This window comes from Nomascus leucogenys, chromosome 21 (genome assembly GCF_006542625.1).
Source record: "Nomascus leucogenys isolate Asia chromosome 21, Asia_NLE_v1, whole genome shotgun sequence".
In the NCBI taxonomy this organism is placed as follows: domain Eukaryota; kingdom Metazoa; phylum Chordata; class Mammalia; order Primates; family Hylobatidae; genus Nomascus; species Nomascus leucogenys.
In genome coordinates this window covers 54,733,831-54,753,379 of record NC_044401.1, presented here as the reverse complement: position 1 = coordinate 54,753,379, position 19,549 = coordinate 54,733,831, and the positions used below count along the sequence as shown (strand labels likewise).

Here is a 19,549-nt window from a genome sequence, read left to right as displayed (position 1 = left end):
AATGCACATGACTGAATAAGCAATTCCCTTCCCACACATTACATGGAAAAAAAAAAGCATTTGTAAAGTGCTTACGGATACATTTTAGTGATTAGTACTATTATGATGAACATTTCCGTACTTGGTAATTACCCCATAAAGTCAGTGCTGCTGCCCCTATTCTCCGGGAGAGCACCATGACGTTCACAGAGTCAGTGGCAAAGATAATGAACTGTGGCTCTCAATCCTCTGCCGCATGTTGGTCTCCTGGGGCCACGGCTGGGCCCCTTCATACCTTGAAGCTCCCCTGCCTGTCTCCAGCCTCTCTCTGGGGCCCAAGAGCCCCTGCAGACCTGGGGTCTTCATAGGGCTGGCTGGAATTCCTGCCCCATGGGTTCCTAGCTGTGGGCCCTAAGGGGTCTCTGGGCATCCCCTAGCCAGCTACAGAAAGGTGGAAAGGTGAAGGAGCACCAGGGACCTGGGCTCAAATCCCAGCTCTGCCCCTCACTTGTTGTGTGACTTGGGCACATTCTTTTTTTTTTTTTTTTTTTTGAGATAGAGTCTCGCTCTGTCGCCCAGGCTAGAGTGCAATGGTTCCATCTCAGCTCACCGCAACCTCCATCTCCCAGGCTCAAACAATTCTCCTGCCTCAGCCTCCTGAGTAGCTCGGATTACAGGCAAGCACCACCAGGCCCGGCTAATTTTTTTTTGTATTTTTAGTAGAAACGGGGTTTTGCCATGTTGGCCAGGCTGGTCTCGAACTCCCGACCTCAGGTGATCCACCAGTCTTGGCCTCCCAAAGTGCTTGGATTACAGGCGTGAGCCACTGCGCCCAGCCTGACTTGGGCACATTCTTAATGTCTCTGGGCCCTGGTTTCTGTAATCTGGAAAATGGGTGATAGTGAGGAAGAGATAAGACTGTGTGCAGGTCTTATGAGCAATAAACACCTCATAAATCTTAGTGACTGCAGTGGGTTGAAGGGTGTCCCATCCAAAGTTCATGCCCACCTGGAACCTCAGAATGTGACCTTGTTTGGAAATAGGATCTTTGCAGATGGAATTAGCTAAGGATTTTGAGATGAAATCATCTTGGGCCTAGGTTGGACCCTAAATCCAATGACCAATGTCTTTAGAAGCAGAGGAGAGGACACCAAGAGATGCACAGGAAGGAGGTGAGGTGAAGATGAAAGCAGAGATGGGTGTGACACGGCCACGAGGTAAGGAAGAGCAAGGGTTGCCGGCCACCGCCCGCAGCTAGGGAGTCAAGGGACAGGCTCTTCCTCAGCCTCTCCAGGAAAAGCCAGCCCTGCTGGCTCCTGACTCTAGACTTCTGGCCTCCAGAAGTGGGAGACGATACAGGTCTGTTGTTTGAAGCCACCTAGCCTGTGGTCATTTGTTATGGCAGCCACAGAAAACAAACGCAATGGGCTGTCCCTGCAGTTGCTCTCCTCGCGACTTCCTGAGACTCACAGTGTTTCTGACCCTTCACCCCAAGGGGCAGCGGGCAGGAGAAGCTGCCCTCACCAAGGACACTGAGGGGCAGGATCACTGACCCCTCTCACAAGGGGAGAGCTTGGGACCAGAGGGCTGACACAGCTTTTCCAAGGTCACTCGCCAGTGATGAGCCAGCCTGGGACCCAGCTCTCCTGACCCTCAGACCAACGCACTCTCCCCCATACCCAGGGACCCCTGTTGCTTTAGGAACCTGAGCCGTGGCCCCTGCTCGGGCCTGGTCACCTTGCCCTCCTGGTCCTGCCAGCCGTGGTCCCTGGCCACATATTTGGAACTCTCTGACCCTGCAGAGATTTCCTGGACTGTGAATGATACTTCTAAGGCTTTTACCATCACTCCCCCTTCCCCCTGCCTCCCGCTGCCTCCATCCAGGCTGTCAAGTGAAGACCGGGGTGAAGCCCAAGCCATACTGCCCGGCAGGAGGTCCCAGGAGTTTTCCACAGCATAATCTATTTTATAACAGTTTTTTTTTTTGAGACAGGGTCTTGCTCTGTCACCCAGGCTGGAGTACAGTGGCACAATCACGGCTCACTGCAGCCTTGACCTCCCAGACTCAAGCAATCCTCCCACTCAGCCTCCTGCATTGCTGGGACAGCAGGAGTATGCCACCACGCCGTGCTAATTTTTAAATTTTTTGTAGAGATGGGATCTCGCTATGTTGCCCAGGCTGATATTAAACTCCTGGGCTCAAGATATCCTCCTACCTCCGCCTTCTAAAGTGCTGGGGTTACAGGCGTAACCCAGCCTCACCCATTCTTTATTGTAGTTATACAGCAGGCCTCTGAAACGGGCAGCCTGGGTAACATACTCCCATTTTACAGATCAAAAAATCAAAGCTTGAAGAGGCAAAGAGACTAACTCAAGGGCACTCAGCTCCTAAGAGGAAGAGATAGGTCTTGAACTCACACCCTCTGATTCTCAATCCAGATGGATTCTCAATCTCAACAGCTTCCATTCACTGTGCCACAAATAGAGTTCACACCCTGAACTCAGCACTTCATGTCCATAGCTTCTCCCATGTGCCCCTCACATTAGCCCGCAAAGTGGATACTACCATTATCCCATTTTACAGATGGGGGAACTGTGGCTCCACCCCATGGCTTTGAACAGCAGGGCCTCAGCTTGGTATATCTTTTCAGTATACTACCAACTCTTAATGAGGGGTAAAGCCAGATACCAATTGTCTATGTCCAAGGGACTTTCTCCCTAAACATGTCCTTGTTTGAGGCTCCCACTGGGAGAGAGAAATGAATTTCTGCAGGTTCAAGCTTCTGGTCTTGGAAAGGGGCGGGGAGGCTTGGGTGCCCAGATTCCAGGCAGGAGCAGCAATGTGTGCAGGAGGCACCAGACAGCTGGGTGGCGGCACCTTGGGAGCTGGCGGGGTCTGAGAGGAGTCACGTCCTGCACCTCAGGGTCTCCCAGGCCCCTAGCCCTGACCTTGCACCTACTGTGTGTGAATCACTTCCTTCACACACATGATTTGAGATCTTCCCAATAGCCCTGCTTTAAGTCTGTAAGACTGAAGTTTAGAGAGGAGAAGCCATTTGCTCCAAGGCCATATGACTGGGAGAGGCATCATCAGGATTCGAACCCAAGGCCTGGTGAGTGCCCTTGGAGCATGGCTCCCAGCTGCCTGCTGAGAAGATGGCCTTGTCTTGGATTTGAGGGCTGATCGGTCCTCAGGAGGGCCTGATTCAGCTGTGCAGGGTGAAGCCAGGGGCTAGGGGTTGGTAGGGGACTGGTGGGGAGAGGACATGAGTTTCAGTCTCATTCAGTCACCCACTAGCCTGGAAACCTCAGTTTCCCCAGATGTGACAGGCACAAGGGGAACAGCACGGTGTCTAGGCCACCGGCAGCTCTGAGAGCATATGTGCTCCACCAAGCCCATTCTTAAGCACCTCAGCTCTCCGGGGTGCAGAGTGAAATGGGTGAAAACCCAGGGGTACCTGTGGAAATGTAGCCCCTGGGACCTCCCGATTCATCAAGGTGGGGCCCAGAAATCTGCCCCCATCAGGTGATCTTTAGGTTAATTAATGCGTTAATGGGTTTCCTGACCCATACCTGTGGCTGGACAGGGGGAAGGCAGAAGAGGGCAGTGGGACGGCAGGGGGAGGGGCCGGTGTTTCAGGCTCTGCACATACCATAAGCCACAGGCAGCTTTTCTGACCTCCAGTCTGCAAACTAGAGATTTCTTTCCTTTTTTCCTTTTCTGATCTCGGAGTTGGCCAATTGCAGCAGGAAGGTGCTCACCTGCTCTGGCTCCTGATCCTGATGCCAGTCACACCTTTGTGCACGGCCCTCTACAGTGTCCAGGGCTCTCAGGCAGCTGTGGGATAATACAGGGCAGAGATAGGCCTGCCTGGCCACAGATGAGAAGATTGAGGGCAGAGAGATGAAGTGACTTGGCCAAGATCACACAGCTGGTCAGGAGCAGGGCTGGGCCCAGGGCTCTCATACTTTTGACCTAGAGTCAAATACCTGGGGAAAACCAGGGGCCCACACAGGCCCCTGCTGCTTCTTGTCTGGGGCCTGAGAGCACCTGCAAGAAGCCTAGCTCTCTACAGAACACCGTGCAACCTTGGACAAGTCCCTGTCCCTGGCTGGGCCTCAGTTTCCTTTTTATAAACAGTCCCAGCTAGGTGGCCTCAGAGGGCATCTGTCTGCTTTGGCTTTCCAGGCATCAGCAAATCCATAGGGTAAAGGGATGGCAGAGCGGTCCGGCTGCCTAGGCCAGAGCCACGCCCGCCTGGGGAAGGCTCCTCTGCCTTCATCCACAGGAGATCCTCTTCACTCTTTCTCAGAATCTTGCCACAAAATTCTAAGTTCTTGAGCTATAGGTTCCCAAAATGTTGGTATCCCAATTTGAACTGGCCTCATGCCGAAGGGTCAAAGAGGGTAGTTGGGCACCTGGTGGCCTGCCTTCTAACTCCCCTCTGCCACATTCCAGCTGTGTGACCTTGGGTGACACAGCTTCACCTCTCTAGATACAGCGTCCTCATCTGGGACGTGGGGATAACAGGGCTGTGGGCGTCCTCACTGAGATGATATGTGCAAAGCAGTTAGCTGGGTGAATGCTAGCTGGATTACTATTATTTACTTGGGTCCCCTGACCCATACCTGAGCCCGAGCTGGGGGAAGGCAGAGGAGGGCAGCGGGACAGCAGAGGAGGGTGCCAGCATTTCAGGCTCTGCATACAACGTAAGCCACAGCAGCTTCTCTGACCTTCAGTCTGGAGGGGACTTTGGAGTCTGCTGAAGGTGTTCCAGGCCCCAGCTCTCAGAGACCCCACAGCAGTGGGCTGGTTTCCTGATGCCAGGGAGAGGGCTGTCTCCTTTCCAACTTTGGGCAGCCTTCTCTGAAGAACATCAATAACCCAAGATGGCCTTGCTGAGTCTAATCACAGCTCTCTGAGAATATGGGCTGGCCCTCCCCCAATGCCTGGGTGAGGCTGTGGTGGGCACTTAGGATCCAGTATCCCTCTGTCCTCATCGGAAGTCCCTTAAAGGGCAAGCTCTCCCTAGCACCCACAGAGCCACCTTGCCTCCTGGAAGCTGAGGGGGCAGGTGTGTGCACGCAGCATCCGCAGAGGTGCTGCATCTGTGTGCCTGCGGTCGTCTTCTTAAGTGTGCAACTGACATTCACCTGTGGGCACATTCCAGCATGCCATGTGCCTGCCAATACATGGGCAGGCACGCAGATGGCATTCAGAGCCCCACATGTGTGTGCCTGTTGTTTTCACACCTGAGCCAGCCCTCACGTGGGTACACACATTTCTGGCTGTTGCAGGGCACTGTGTGCAGCCTACTGCTTTCCTGTGTTAGTGCTATACACATGTGTGGGCAAGCTGCATGCACAGGTGTGTGTGTGTGTGTACTGCATTCGTGTGTGTGCTGTGTTTTGCACGTGAGCATGTGGTGCTCAGGAACGTGGGTTGTATTTACAGGCGCTGGGGTGTGGGCATGGGCATTCCATATGTGTGTATATGATTTGGACATATATGACGCACTACTCATGGGTACTATATTTGTATCTGTGCATATGTGTGAATCTGTGGGCATGAATATGCCCTGATATGAATGGGACTAGGGTGTGAAGGTGGCTAAATAATGGTGGCCATCAGCATCTTTCCTGGACCCCCAACCCCTCACAGGACTCCCCAGAGCCACAGCCCCTTCTTTGCCACTGCTCCTTCAACGAAGTTAACAGGCAGAGGCCCCCGAGGCCGGCGCTCCAAGCCCCCTCCTACTGCACACGTCAAAGGAGAATTTCTCCGGATGGCGCCCGCTGCTCCTGGAAATACCCCAAACGTCAGCTCTGCCTCCTCCCAGCGATTCGGAGAGCAATGCAGGAGTGGAGGGAGCCCCTTCCACGCTGGGCTCAGGGCATGCAGCATCACACTAAGACCCTCTGCCGGCTGGTCGGGTTGCCTGCTCACTTACCCTTCTGAAGGTCGAGCCAGGCTGGGCCTCTGCATGGAGGGCCCAAGACCCCCAGGGCCCTCGCCTCATTGGGGCAGGCCAGTCCAGAGCACCCCCCCAACCCCCAACCCCCAACCTGGGTGAGCAGAGGACAGCTGTGGTGTGGAATGGCTACTTAGCTAGAAAGGGGTTGCTGCCGGCAGCAACCCACCCTCAGGGAGTCCTGAGGCCCCCTGCTGCATTTTCCCATCCTGACCCTGCAGGGGGCAGGGAGGAGCCTCAGGTGCCCTATCTGTCAGCTGGAGACCACTGAGGCTGGCCTAGGAAGTGGGCTTCTGGGCAGAGGGTGCCGATTCCACCACCCAGCATGACTGCTGCAAAATGGCCTGGCCACCCGTTCCTGCCACCCTCCTGGCCATGGAGGGGACCCAGGGACACGTCCCTGCCACCACATGACCCGGCTGGCCTGACCCGATGGGTCCCGGCACACAGCTGCCCATCCCACCAAAGGGACGCTTCACAGGGGCCTCCCCCCGCCTCTTTCCTGGGACTCTGACCAGGGTGGGCAAGGAGCACCCTCCAGTCCTCTTGGTCTCCCTGGGACCGGCTCAGAGAGAAGAGAACCTTGTCCCCCGCCACCAGGCCACCAGCTTGCTGGCCCTTGCATAACATCCTTAGGGGGCATTTGCAGTCCAGAGGCTGCCGGAATCTACCTGAGACCCTGGGCATCCGCTTGTCCGAGGCCCCCCTGTCCTAGTCCCCAGCATCCAGCCGTCCCCCACAACACGCGGACCCTCACACTAGTGTCTCCCTCAGCGGCGGCTCCCAGTGCAGCCTCGGCTGCTCTCAGATAAACAAGCCCTGCTCCCACCCCCCCTCCACGCTGCCACCGCCACCACCATCAGCACTGAGAAAAATCAAATGAAATGAAACAAAATAAAATGGGTGAGGGAGGAAGGGGAGAGTGGAATGGGGCGCTTTTTATTTTTTATTTTCTCATGCTGGGGGATGCCGCTACTTACTTGGCTATGAAAATCACCACCAATCCTGCACGGTTTCCCGGCGGGCAGCCCCGTAATCGCGGTGCGGCAGCTGGTGCCGCGGCTGAGCCCAGCCAGCGTGCCCGGGCCCCTCTGCAGACTGTACCATCCTGCCCGAGCGGGTGGGGGGCGGGGGGCGGAGGCGCCGGCGCCGGTTCTAGGAGAGCATCTCGCCGGCAAAATGCAATCTCGGGGGAGGCAGAGGCCGCCCCTGCCGCTGCCGGAGGCTGGGGGATGGGGGCGGGAGGAGGGAGGGAGGGACACAGGGAGGGCCGGTTCTGGAGGGGGCACGGGGTAGGAGAGTGGGGGGCGGGGGGTGTGTGGACCGAACCACCACGGTGTTGTTTGCGGTTTTAATTCCTCCCGTGGGATCATGAGGAACCGAAGCTGGCAGAGTCCCAGGAATATGCCCGCTCCCCAGAAGCAGGAGGGAATGTCAAGGGCACGGAGAGGGTAGGGCTGGGCTGTGCTGGACGGAAGGGGGTCCTGAGAGTGGTGGTGGGGGGAACGGGAGCAGAGAGGGGAGGATTTTGCTCAAATGGCCCCAAGTCGTCCCTTGCTTTCTGGGGGACTTATTTGGTTGGTCAGGGGCTCTGGCCCCCCTGTTTGTAGTCAAGGCACCCCCAGACCTGGGGGCAAAAGGAGCAAAGGTCGCAAGTGGGGAGAAGTCAACTCAACACAGTTTAAACACATCTGTGGTTGCAGGGCCAGTGGAGCAGAGCCCGCAGCAGCTCTCTGCTGCCCTGAAGCGCTACCCCTGCGACCCGCCCTGCCTGTGTGCGACCCCACGTGCCCTCGGGGGGTGTGGTGGTGGGGGCTGGCTTGGCAGAAGGGCCTGCCTCAAGGGGCCTTTTCTCTGCCAGGTGCCCACCAGCAGGGGTATCTGCATGTCTGTACACCCACCTAATCTTCAGGACATCTATGATGAGTTGCAGGCTGACTGTGGGCTGACTGACACTTCCAGGGAAACTCAGGGACCCCTGGTGAGGAGTCGGTAGGGTTGGAAGCCCCTAGCCAGCTGCTCACCTCTTCCTGCCTAATCTCTGTCAGACTTTCTGCTCTTTTAACTCCAGATGGGTGGAAGGAGAGCCCTAAGAGCAAGGTTAGGAGGTCACCGGGGGCGAGGGGCTTCTCTAGAATTCTGAAGCCTTGGCCTCCACTGCCCTGCCCCCTCCAGGAGGGGTACCGTGCTTGGAGGGAGGGCACTGAAGGTGGAAGGACCTTCAGGACCAGTGTCTCAGGGCACCTGTCAGGGTGGAGGGGTGCATGGGGGACAGGGGCAGGGCTGGAGGCGGCCCCGGGAGGCAGTTCCAGGCAGAAGCTGCCTCTTTCCCCTGCCCCCACCTCCTGCCCACCTCTGAGCTGCCCGCCTGAGCGTCCCAAGCTGCCGCTCCATCCCTGGGCTGGCACAGAATATCAATTTGTCTCGTTAAGCTGAAAGTCTGCACTGCACCAAAATCAGAACCCGGCCGTGCAGAGGGGCCGCGGGAGGGAGACAGCTGGGAGCGCCTGTGGCGGGTCTCCCACCAGTAGGCCATGCTGAGACCTCCTTGCTCCTCACCCCCCAGCCCCATGGAAGGGTACCCACCTGCCCCTTAGCCCACAGGGTGGCCTCAACACAGGGAGGATGCTGAGAAGCTACGGATGTCAAGGGCTGGGTGGTCATTCAAGGCCCTGGCCTCCACTGGGGCAAGGGTGTGACTCAGAGGTCAGACAAGGCTCCCTGCTGGGGCTCTGACAGAGCAGCCCAGGACACCCCTCAGGGAGGCTCTCGACCCCACACCAACAGCCCAAGATTGGGAGCTTCCAAAGCAGCCTCATCTCTGCTTCATCTTGCGGGTGCAGATGGGAACTCTACCCCTCTTAGGGGTGTAGTTGGGGGGATTCCACTGGCCACCCCTCTGGGTGGTCTTCTAAGTCAGCAGTCCCTAGTCAGCTGCACCCCAGGAACCAGGGCCAAGCATCTGCCCTTCCCCAAAGCCCACAGGCTCTCCATTCCCCAAAACAGGCCCATGTAAAGGTGTTCCGAGATGTTGGAGTGAGGGTGGGCAAAGATGGGCAGAGGGGGAAAGGCCCATTGCACCTCCCATCTGTTGCCAGCCTACATGTCTGTGCCAGGAATCCTACCATTATTACTTCAACATCTTTGGCGGCAAACCGCTTTCCCTGGTTACAAAATAGCCCGAGAAGCAGCCTGTTATGAGCCACACATTTCAACAATCACACTGCCTTCTGTGTCCAGCACACTTTACAGTTTGTAAAGGCCACCTACAAAACAGTAAATCGTTTGATCCTCCCAACTACCTCTGGGGTGGCTGCCGTGAGCACCCAGGGTACAGATGGGGAAGCTCTGTGTAGTTCAGGGGGATGTGGTGGCCAGGGCAAGGTGGCACAGGCAGTAAGAAGTGGACCAAACTTGTGACGGAGGCCTCTGGACTCCAAGCCCAGGGCTCCCTGCATGCAAAGACCATCATGAGTGTGGGCTCACTGGGAGCCCTGACACTTGTCCACTCCCAAGTCCTGAGTCTTGCCTGCCCAGTGGTCCCTGTCTGGGATGGGCTGGGCCCTCACCAACGTACACTAGCAGCCAAACTCTCAGGCAGTTGTGGATTTTGGTTTTCAGACCCTAAGACTAGAACTGCCACCTGGCCAAGTCCCCATCTCCTTGACATTCCAGGTCCCACATCCTTCAGTGCCTGCATCCACCCCCCAGTGACTGGATGCCCCTATCTCCTGAGGCAGTGCAAATATTGAACAGCACAGTTTGAAGGTTTTTCCTTGTGGGTATACTCCAGTTCTAGGCCCACTCCTACTCATTCTTCAAAGTCCAACTCAAATTCTGCTTCCCCAGATAGTCCTTCCTGATTCCACCAACTGAGTTGGTTCATGCCTCTGTTCTACCTCTGGCCACACTGTATTGTGATGGTCTACACGTCTGTCTCCCTCATTGGGCTGTGACCACATCAGACATGACTCCAGCATCCCGGGTCTCAGGTCCCAGCATGTGTTAGATGGTGCAGTAAAGGCTTGAACGAGTCTGTTGGACCCTTGAGAACTCCTATCCAATTCTCCCATTTTACAGTTCAGCAAACCGAAGCCTCAAGAAAAAGATTAGGCTTGCCTAAGGTCATTCTTGAGGGTGGAATCTGGCTACAGACATCTGTCCCCTGCCCCATCCCCTTTGCCTTCTCTTCCTGCAGCAGATACACCTGGGTCATCTGGCCTGTCCTTCCAGGATGTGTTGGGGGGCAGGGGGTATTGGACAGGCAGAGATGTTGTGAAATTAGACAAACAATGGCACTAGTGTTGCAACTCCAGGAAGGTTGGAAATGACAGGTCAGGGTCAGCCACAGGGAAGAGGGGGAAAGAGGCAGGAGGCCAGCTGGGAGGATTACTGATAGCTTCTGCCTCCAGCATGATTTGGCTTATGGTGGACACCGATTGAGAGTCAGGGTTAGGGAAAGGTATGAGAAATAGGGGAGGGGGACAGAGGGAGGAGCCGGCCAATCTGATTTTTACTCTGTGTTTAGTTGGCCAGACCACAATTTTCTTCCTTGGGGAGGGGTCCTGGAGCTGAGACACAGGGTGAGTGAAGAGGGTCAGTCTGTCTAGGAAGGGGGACACGGAGCTTGGCCCAGGCTGCCGGAGGCTGTCTGCACAAGGGCAATAGAGGAGGCTCTCTGCACGAGGGCAATAGAGGAGGTAGGTCCAGGCAGGTCTGAGGGGAGAGGACTGGATGTAATTAGAGGCCAGCTGTGTCTTCAGCATGAGATATGGGCTCTCTGTTGTCTCTCCTCTTTCTGGGAAGCATGGATGAGGGCTACCCCTGCCCTTGCCTTGCCTGACTTGGGGTCTGCAGACACCTGGGTAGGAGTCCTGGGGCAGCTCTCAGGTCGCTGCTGCCACAAAGAGCTGTCAGCTGGGTTCCTCGGGGGATGAGAAGGTATTTCCAAAGGTCTCTCACATTCCTGTCTCCTCTGACTCCCACAGATCACCCTCAAAGAGCCCAGGCTTCTTCCCATTTTAAAGAAAAGAAAATTGAGAGACCTGGAGACCACAGAGCCTTACTTAAAAGTTACAGAGCCAGTGAGGACCAATCCAAGATTGAGGGTCCCACTCAAACCCTAGGCCCTTCTCTCTGCGCCTGCCTAAAGTTACCCAAGTTTGAAGCACACAACTCAGGATCTCTAGCCCCAGACCTTGAGGGGCCACGGACTGTGGATCCAGGGGACCACATGGGCTGGCTTGCCCGAAATCTCCTCTCCAGTCACACGGAAGCCTCGCACCCACTCCCCACTCCCACCAAAGCCTGAAACTCCCTCAGCCAACCAGATCTCGAGTGGAGGCTTTGTGGCCACACAGACCTGGGTCCAACTCCCGGCTCTCTCACTTACCAGATGTGTGACCTTGGGCAAATGACTCAGCCTCCCTGAGTCCCAGTTTTTTTTCATCTGCAAAATGGGTATGATACCTACTTGGCGGGGTTGCAAGTTAAAGGAGAACGGCAACTGTTATTAGTGGAAGAAACAGAAGGGAGATTCTCCAGCAGGTCCCAGGGAAAATGCTGGCGGAGAGGAGGTGCCTTCCAACTCCTCTGGCTGGTAGATAAGGGTTCCCAGATAGCACCTGCAGGGCTGAGGCTGGGCTGGTCTCTAGTCTACCGAGATTTGAACTCAGGTCGCCAATTCTCTCCTCCTCCTACTGGTCCTTGCTCCCTCAGGGAGGAGGTTGTAGGCCTGGCTTCTGGCGAATTCTGGCCAGCCACCATTCACACCGACATCCTACTATGTGCCAGGCATTCTGTGCACACACCTCGTGCGTTCCTCACAAAACCCTGGGAGGTGGATCCTATTTTTATTCCCATTTTACAGATGAGGAAACTGAGGTACAGGTGAAACATTGTAGCCCAAGGTCACAGAGTGAGTAGGGGAATTGGAACTTGAAACAGGAACTGCAGGAGGCCCTGTGGCAAGCCCAGGAACCCTGTGGGAGGTGGGGTGAATCTGAGTCCTGGAACCGCTTGGGACCTAGGTTTCCCAAAGCAGTGGGCATATCTTCCCGGCCACACAACTTAGAAAACCTTAGCCCCATGAGGGTCCACCCTAGGCTCGCACCTGTGTGGGGCAGGTGAGTGGTGACGGTTGACCCTGCCTCCCCTCTGCAAGGCCAGAGGCCAAGGTCAGGGACATGAGCTCACAGTGTTACTGTGGAAACAATGAGGGATCTTTCCTCCTGGAAGAACGCAGAGCTTGGGGAAGCAGGAGCTACTCTCAGAGGACTCTCTGGGGCAGACTGCCTTTCCCAGGCACAAGGCCATGGTCTTATCTGCGCTGCCCCTCAGAGCTAATACCTCCTTGGTAATGCGGAGTCTTACATGCTGTCCACTCCCAGCCATCAATCCTGCCTCCTAACTGTCCTCCCCCCTCCTCCCCTGCCATCCCCTGGCCATTTACTAACTCCCTGCAACCTTGCGGAGCTGCCTACATTCCTCCAAACCCTTCTGTGGCTCCTTTGTGCTCTCAGCATCAAATCCAAACTCCTCACTGTAGCTCATGAGGCCCGAATAACCACTCCAGACTGCTCCCATTACCCTCAGACCCCACAGTGGGTCTTTGTTGCTCCCAAAGACACTTGCATTTCCATGCCTCTGCATCTTTGCATGTGCCACCCCCTCTGCCAGGGATGCCTTCCCTTTCCACTTCTCTGCCTGGAGAACTCCTACTGATCCTTCAAGACTCAGCTCCAGCAGCCCCTCCTCCATGAAGCCTTCCTTGATTTTCCCTCCATCCCCCTTTTCCCCGTGCCCCAAGAAGAGATTGTTGCAATTAACCCTTTTATATGAATCTGTCTTGTCCATCTGGCTGGGGTATTTCCCAGGGATAGGAAACTGGGTCTCATTTGCCTGAGGTATCCCTAGCACTGGGAAAAGATCCTCAATAAATATTGATTGAACTGATGGGTGCAGGTTTGTTGAATGAAAAAGCAATTCTGCTAGTAGTTTTGGATGGTGTTTGCATCTCTTTGTGGCTCTGGAAATATTTTTTGGACTCATTTAGGGGTCCTGGCTTAGGAGTTGCTATTTCCTGAGCTGTCAATGAATGGGGCTCCCTCCCCATGCCCAGCTTGGGAAGGGTAAAGGGAGATCCCAACTCCACTCAGATCCCACTGTCCAGAGATGTCCCAACTTGGACCAGGGTACTTGAGCCCAGGGCTGGACTCAAGGTGAGTTGAACACCCAGGAAGGAGAGCCCCTATCCCTAAATGGCCCCTCCTAGCTACCTACAACCTGACACTCTGCCATTCGTAATTCATTTCTTTGGATCATTCAGACAACAAATATTTATTCAGCTCTCACTGAATGTGAGGTCCTGTACTGGGGTCCCTAGCTAACATTGACGTGTGTGTGTTTTCACTCTTGCTGAAAGGCTGCCTCCCTGAAAAAAGAAGAGGAGAAGAAAGGAGGAAAGGGAGCGGGTAGGGATGATGAATCCAGGAGTGTCAGAAGAGGAAAGGGAACCTGACATTGCTGAGCACCTACTGTGTGCCAGGCTCTTAACTACTACCCCAGGAGAATTTGATGTTATCAGTCTTCAACCTAGAGGTGAGGAAACGAGTCCAGAGAGAGTATGTGGCTTGTTCAAGGGTGCACAGCTCTGTGGCACAGGATTGAGGATCCAGATATGCATTGTCTTCCCTGAAGCCTGTGATCTCTCTGTCGTCTTCCTGCTGAAGAGGGTTGGGGACCCAGCAGGGAAAGAGGATTCCTAGAGCAGAGGGGTGACGACTGAGAATGCTGTGAGCTGGCAGGCCTAACTGCTGACTCACTGGGTGGCCAACACTGCTGGGAATATAACCAGTAAGAAGTTAAGGAATAAAATGTGGTCATCCCAGGGGCCTGCATGTCCAGCCTGAATGGCTCAGAGGCCACAGGGGCCACATCTGCTACCTCTGCTGAGGGTGTTCCTGGGGGCTAAAACACACACACACACACACACACACACACACACACACACACACACACACACAGTCTGCCCCCCCAACACACACACACTGTCTGCCCCCAACAGTCTTGCTATGTGAAGAGTATCACCCTCATTTTATTGATGAAGAAACTGAGACTTAGAGAGTGGAGGTAACAAACCCAGGATGACACACCTGGAGTCATAATGAGCGCTTAGATCTTTCCTGGAAGGCTTGCAGAAGAGCAGAGGGGCTGTGGGCTCACTCCCTGTGAGGTTTGCAGGCAGCCATGGTTCTCAGAACAACCACAGCCCTTCCCTGTCACTCCAGCCCCACCCTCTGGGACTCTGCCTCAGTCCTCCATTGCACCCACAGGCGGCAATTCCGAAGTGGTGCAAAGAGTTCGGGAGCTGGAGTCTGGTGGCCCTTGCTCAAATCCCTGCTTTACCGTGATGGCCTGTGTGACTTTGGGCAAGTCTCTCAACCTCTCTGGCCTCAGGCTCCTCATTTGTAAAATGGGCACGATGCCATATGCTTCCTGCTTCTCCATCGACTTATTTATTTCACAAATACCCACTGAGCATCTCTTTCCCAGGTTCTGTGCTAGGTGCTGAGAATACAGTGGTAAGCAGAAATGCCTATGGTGTCTGCTCTCAAGAGGGTTTAGAGACAGCCACGAAATGAAATGATCACACAAACCAATATGTATTTACAGAGGGGTGAGAGCATGCTCAGCAGGAGGCCCCTGGTGTCGCTGGCAAGAGCAGGAAGCCTCACAGAGGGTTTCCTCGAGGGGGTGATGACTGAGCTGGGGTCTGCAGGCTGGAGTGGGAGTTCAGTAGGTAAGAGGAGAGACAGTGTTGCTGACAAAGGGTGTGGCTTGTGCAAAGGCCCTGAGACTGGAAAAACTTAGCAGTTCTCAACGAATTAAAAGGAGGCCCGGATGGCTGGGGGAAAGTGTGGGCAAGGGACAGGAGAGGCAGTGGGGGCCCCTGTGGACCACTGTACAGATTTCTGTCCTCACCCTGGGAAGGGGGGCAGCTGAGAAGGGATTTCAGGATGGAACCTGATGATGAACACGAAGCCCTCGGGGAGGGCCCTGCGTGTAACAGCATCTGCAATGCGGCAGTGCGGCACAGTCATGTCTTGCCTTCCGCGGGTCCTGTGATCCACTCAATATGCTGTGATCTGGGGTGGACTCCGAGCCCAGGACACATCAGCAAGGAGGAAAGGGGCCCTCCTTGCACAGGGCCACAGTTGGGAGGAGAAGAACAGCCAGCAGACATTCACAGAGTCGCGAATGTGCAGGGGGCTGAGGGGGCACCCTGGCACAAAGGGGGACTGAAGCCAGGGTCATGGGCAATTGAATGAAAGCTGTAGGCTCAGGACTCTCAATCCAGTGCTCCCTCCAGGGGGTGGGAAGTTCCCTTAACTGACCTTAATGGTAGCCCCGCTTGATAGAACCTGGTTTTTCCCCAACCCCCTAGGGCAGCTGGGTGGGAGGGCTGCAGAGACGGAAGAGGGGACATGCCCACAAATGATAAATGGCCCTGAGACGGGAACATGATATTACATGCCAGGTTCTGTTTGTTCTTAGAACTTTTCATGTGTCGACTCATTCAGTTCTTCCCAAAGACCTTTTAAGGTGGCTTTGGTGATCACCCTAATTTTACAGGTGGTGAAATGGAGGCACAGAGATGTCAGGCAACTTGGCCAAAGTTGTCCAGCTGGTAAATGCAGTTGGGATTTGGACTCAGGCAGCTGGCTCCTTAGTCCCTGCCTGTTCTTCCCTACCCTGTGATACGTCTGGGGAACACTTGGGTCCTGCCAGGGTGTCCAGTGAGTGGTTGAGGGGAGCAGGGAAGAGGTGGGATGGAGGGCCAGAGCCAAGCCTGAAGGAGGAGGACAGACAGGGACTGGCTGCCCTTAGGAGATGGTGATGCTGATGGAGTCTTGATGGGTTCCTTAGACCCACAAGGGTGTCATATCTCCCACACACTCCCCAGAGGATGCTGGGCCCAGAAAACTTCCGGGAATTCCCTTTGGGACCTGCCTTTGGGGCTGGTTTATGTGGACTTGCGGCGCATCAGGGCTGGAGGTGCTGCTGCATTCCTCTGTCCAGCCCTAGCTTTCCATTTTACAGATAGGGATCCTGAGGCCCACAGAGCAGTCACCACCTGCCTTGAGCACACTGCAGCCAGGCCAGGGCTTGGAGGCAAGTGCTCACTCCAGGGCTGCCTGTTAGCCCCATAAAGAACCCCCCTTATGTGGGGCTACCTTGCTCAGGGCTCTTCATCAGACACAGCTCCAAAGAGCATAGGCTCTCCAAGAAGGCCTGCTACCAGCAGCGGGGACAGCCCCAGCCTAGTGGCCACTCTGCAGGCCCTCTGTGGATGAGACTTCCTGAAAGGCTGGGCCACCTCTCTCACTGCACATCCCCCTGCAGGTGGCCCCAGGGGGTTGGAAGAGCACTAGATCAGGGGTTATTGGGCAGGACAGCTGCCGTGGGCTGGGAGAGTGCTGACCTTGTCCCCCCAGCCTTCCTGACCTCCCCAGGGGCTGGTTAGTAGTAACCAAATAAAAGAAGGGTATGGAAGGATCTCTGTAAACTGTAAGTAGATTCTCAGATATAAGGTGCTGTTTCTTTCTGGGGGACACAGAGCATAGAGCAGGGGCTTGGGCATCAAAGAGATGTGGGATTGAAGCCCAGCTCTGCCACTTACCATTGGGTGGCCTTGTGCTAGTCACTTGGCCAATGTGAACCTCAGTTTCTATTAATACATCTGTAAAATGGGGCTAACAATACCTGCAATTATGGGAGTGTTGGGAGGCATAAATGAGTAATTCATATGTACATGGCACATAGTGGGTGCTCAGGGATGTCTAGCTTGCTTTTTCATCTCTATTCTGCAAAGGTGACAACACTTTTAATTCATAGACAATCTGATCTAAACAAAATGAGAGGGAATCTGAAGATATCATTGGTTCATTTCTTCAGTATTAAGAGGGTCATTTCCTGCTCTGCTCTCTCCCCATGGGGAGTGTCTCGATCTTCTCAGGACCTCCCCCAAGGGTGGTAACCATTTCCCCTGTGACTTGGTGGGAGCTCTCAGCTGCCAGCCCTGCAGAGGAATCCACTCATCAGCCTCTGCCTGAAAACCCAGCCCCAGCTGAGGTCCCAGAACTACCCTGGCTAGAGGCCAGGTGGTATATGTCTGGGGCATAGGCTCTGAGCTCACATAGGCCTGGGCTTAAGTCTGAGCTCCACCACTCACTGAGCCCTGTGACCTTGGGCAAGTCACTTCACCCTTCTGAGACTGGTTTCTTCATCAGTAACATGGCGATGATATCTACTTTGGAGTTGTGTCCTGAGAATTAACCGAGATACTGCCTGTAAAATACTTTGCCTGTCATGTGTTACATGCACAATTAATGGTAGCTTAAAAACTACTGGTAGCCCCTTTTCTTTTCCCTTGAAACAAGCAGGACGTAAGTATCTCCATCTTGTGTGGCATGATGTGGCAGCAGTCTTGTTCTGGAGTTGCTTATACTGACTTGTGAGAGCCGATTGTGTTGTCAGTGATCTCATATTGGCAGCTTACAATCTGCCACGGCGGGAGCATTGACACCACAGAAATTGGCAAGCACTGGAAAGCAGGACATCCACCTCCCTGAGAGCTGGTTGTGAAACATTTACCAGCACAGCACAGAACCCCGGGCAGGCCCTCAACATGGTTACCTGGAGTTCATTACCTTCCAAGTTTCAGGACCCCTTTCTGATTTAGTTGCCTTTGACCTGTTCCTCCCTGCTGCAGGCTGCCCTGGCCCCAGCCCCTGGGCCTCCGTCGGCTCTCATCCCGGTGCTGATAACCTGCTCTTAGCCCTCCCACCATGGAGCCTACCGACATTTCCCACTCTGCCCAAAGGAGGGCAGTGCTGGACGAGGTGACCCTGGCATGGCATTGTCCTAAAAAACTGTTGGCCAGCGATCTTCTATCTTCTTCTCCTCCCTTTTTCTCTCTCATTGCTGACCCCAAAGGCACTTCCCAAACAGCCACTCCCTCTTAGCTGCCAGTACCTCAGATACCACCCTGTCGTTCCAGTTCTCGTCCCATTGTCCCCTTAACATCCATTGCCACTCCTCTGACCTTTCCAGGTCTAACTCTTCTTCCTTCAGCCCCAGCCAGGGGACTCATGGACTTGGAGACAGGTGGCCCTGGCATCTGTCCTGCTTCTCTTCCTTCTCCTGGCGTGGCACTGGACAAGTCACTCAACTTCTTGGAGATTCAGTGATAAGGAAAGTGATATTTACAGGGCTCTCGCCACGTGTCAGGTGCCGTGCCCACAGCCTTCCTGGCTGACTTCATTCCTTGTTTCCTCATCTGCAAAATGGAGACGATGGAAGTGTCCACCCTGTGGAATTGTGCGGTGAGCTGAAGTGACAGCTTAAATGGGCTTGCTGATTGTAAAGTGTCACGCTAATGCTGTTATTCTACTTTGAAGGGCAATGCTTGTTTAGATCTACAATTTTCAGATGTGTGTGTGTGTGTGTGTGTGTATGTGTGTTTCTTAAAAAAAGCCACAGGCGTGCTATTTATAGCCAGCTCCTGTACAGGTTTTTATCATTCCTTGCCTGCTCTGCTAAAAATAACAAACGACAAAGGTCAAGTCTGCTTCTACCTATCCGAGGAGTCTACAAAGAATGAGGCTTTTGATTCACTGCCTCGGTGAAGTGAGGACTCTCCTGCCAGCTCGGTGCAGGCCACAGCCCTGGAACTCCTAACCAGGTCGACTGGGTCTACACTGAGGAGCTGAGGAAGGCTGGGGGCGGGGAGCCTGCAAGTGTCACACTGGGCAGGTGCATCTGGCTTCAGCCACCTCTTCCCCTTCCCCCAGCCTGGGGAGGGAGGTGGTGGTGGAGCACCATAGACTGAAGGGCAAATGTTCTGGGTCCTGGTCCCAGGGATGCAGTGTGGGCCATGGTTTCCCCATATTCAAAATGAGAGGGGTTGGGAAAATAGCCACTGAGAATTTTCTCTCCAGCCTAAATGCATACATGCTCCATTCTTTTTTTCTCTCCCCTTCAGCCTGCAACACTATGGACTCATTTAATGAATATCCCCTGGCCCTTAATAACGACAATAGCATTGATGATACTACTCAGCCACTACTTGTGTAGTGCCGAGAACATGCCAGGCACTGGGCTAAGAAAGCCTTGAGGTGGAGTAAACTCACTGAATCCGTGCAACCCCACTGGAGAAGGAAGCTTGTCATCCCCATCTGATACATGGGGAGGTGACTGAGCCCAGAGCCTTGCACATGCACAGTCTCGCACCAGGCAGTGACAGCTCCAGGATGTAAACTGGGTGTCACATCCTGGGCCTGTGCTTGGCTCTAGGCACCATGCTGGGCACAGCAGGTAGGAAGACAAGACACAGAGCTTGCTTTCCCTGTTGCTGAGGGAGCGATGGCTGCAGATAGGACGACCTCACGCAGTGTGGGAAATGGCAGTAGACAGACGGGGGACTGGGCAGCCTGTGCAGGTTGCAGTGAGGAGCACATTTCACCTTTGCCAGTGAGGCATTCCAGGTAGCAGGCACAGCAAGAATGAAGGTAGGGTGGGGTTGGGGTGGGGAGGGC

At 54.7% G+C, this 19,549-nt stretch overlaps 1 protein-coding gene across 16 annotated transcripts in view; it reads right to left on the bottom strand.

Moving 5' to 3' along the window:
• The window catches only part of ATP2B2 (ATPase plasma membrane Ca2+ transporting 2), a 388,078-nt gene that overhangs the window by 180,600 nt on the left and 187,929 nt on the right, over positions 1–19,549 (bottom strand). For 2 of the 16 annotated variants that reach the window (XM_030801583.1, XM_030801582.1), the window contains exon 1: positions 6,932–7,185. The exons of 12 other annotated variants lie outside the window; for them this stretch is intronic. The gene's annotated coding sequence lies outside the window, so the exon portion shown is untranslated. Of the gene's footprint in view, positions 1–6,931; positions 7,186–19,549 lie in introns of those variants that run through there. 2 more of the 16 variants (XM_030801571.1, XM_030801579.1) reach the window with 1 other exon arrangement.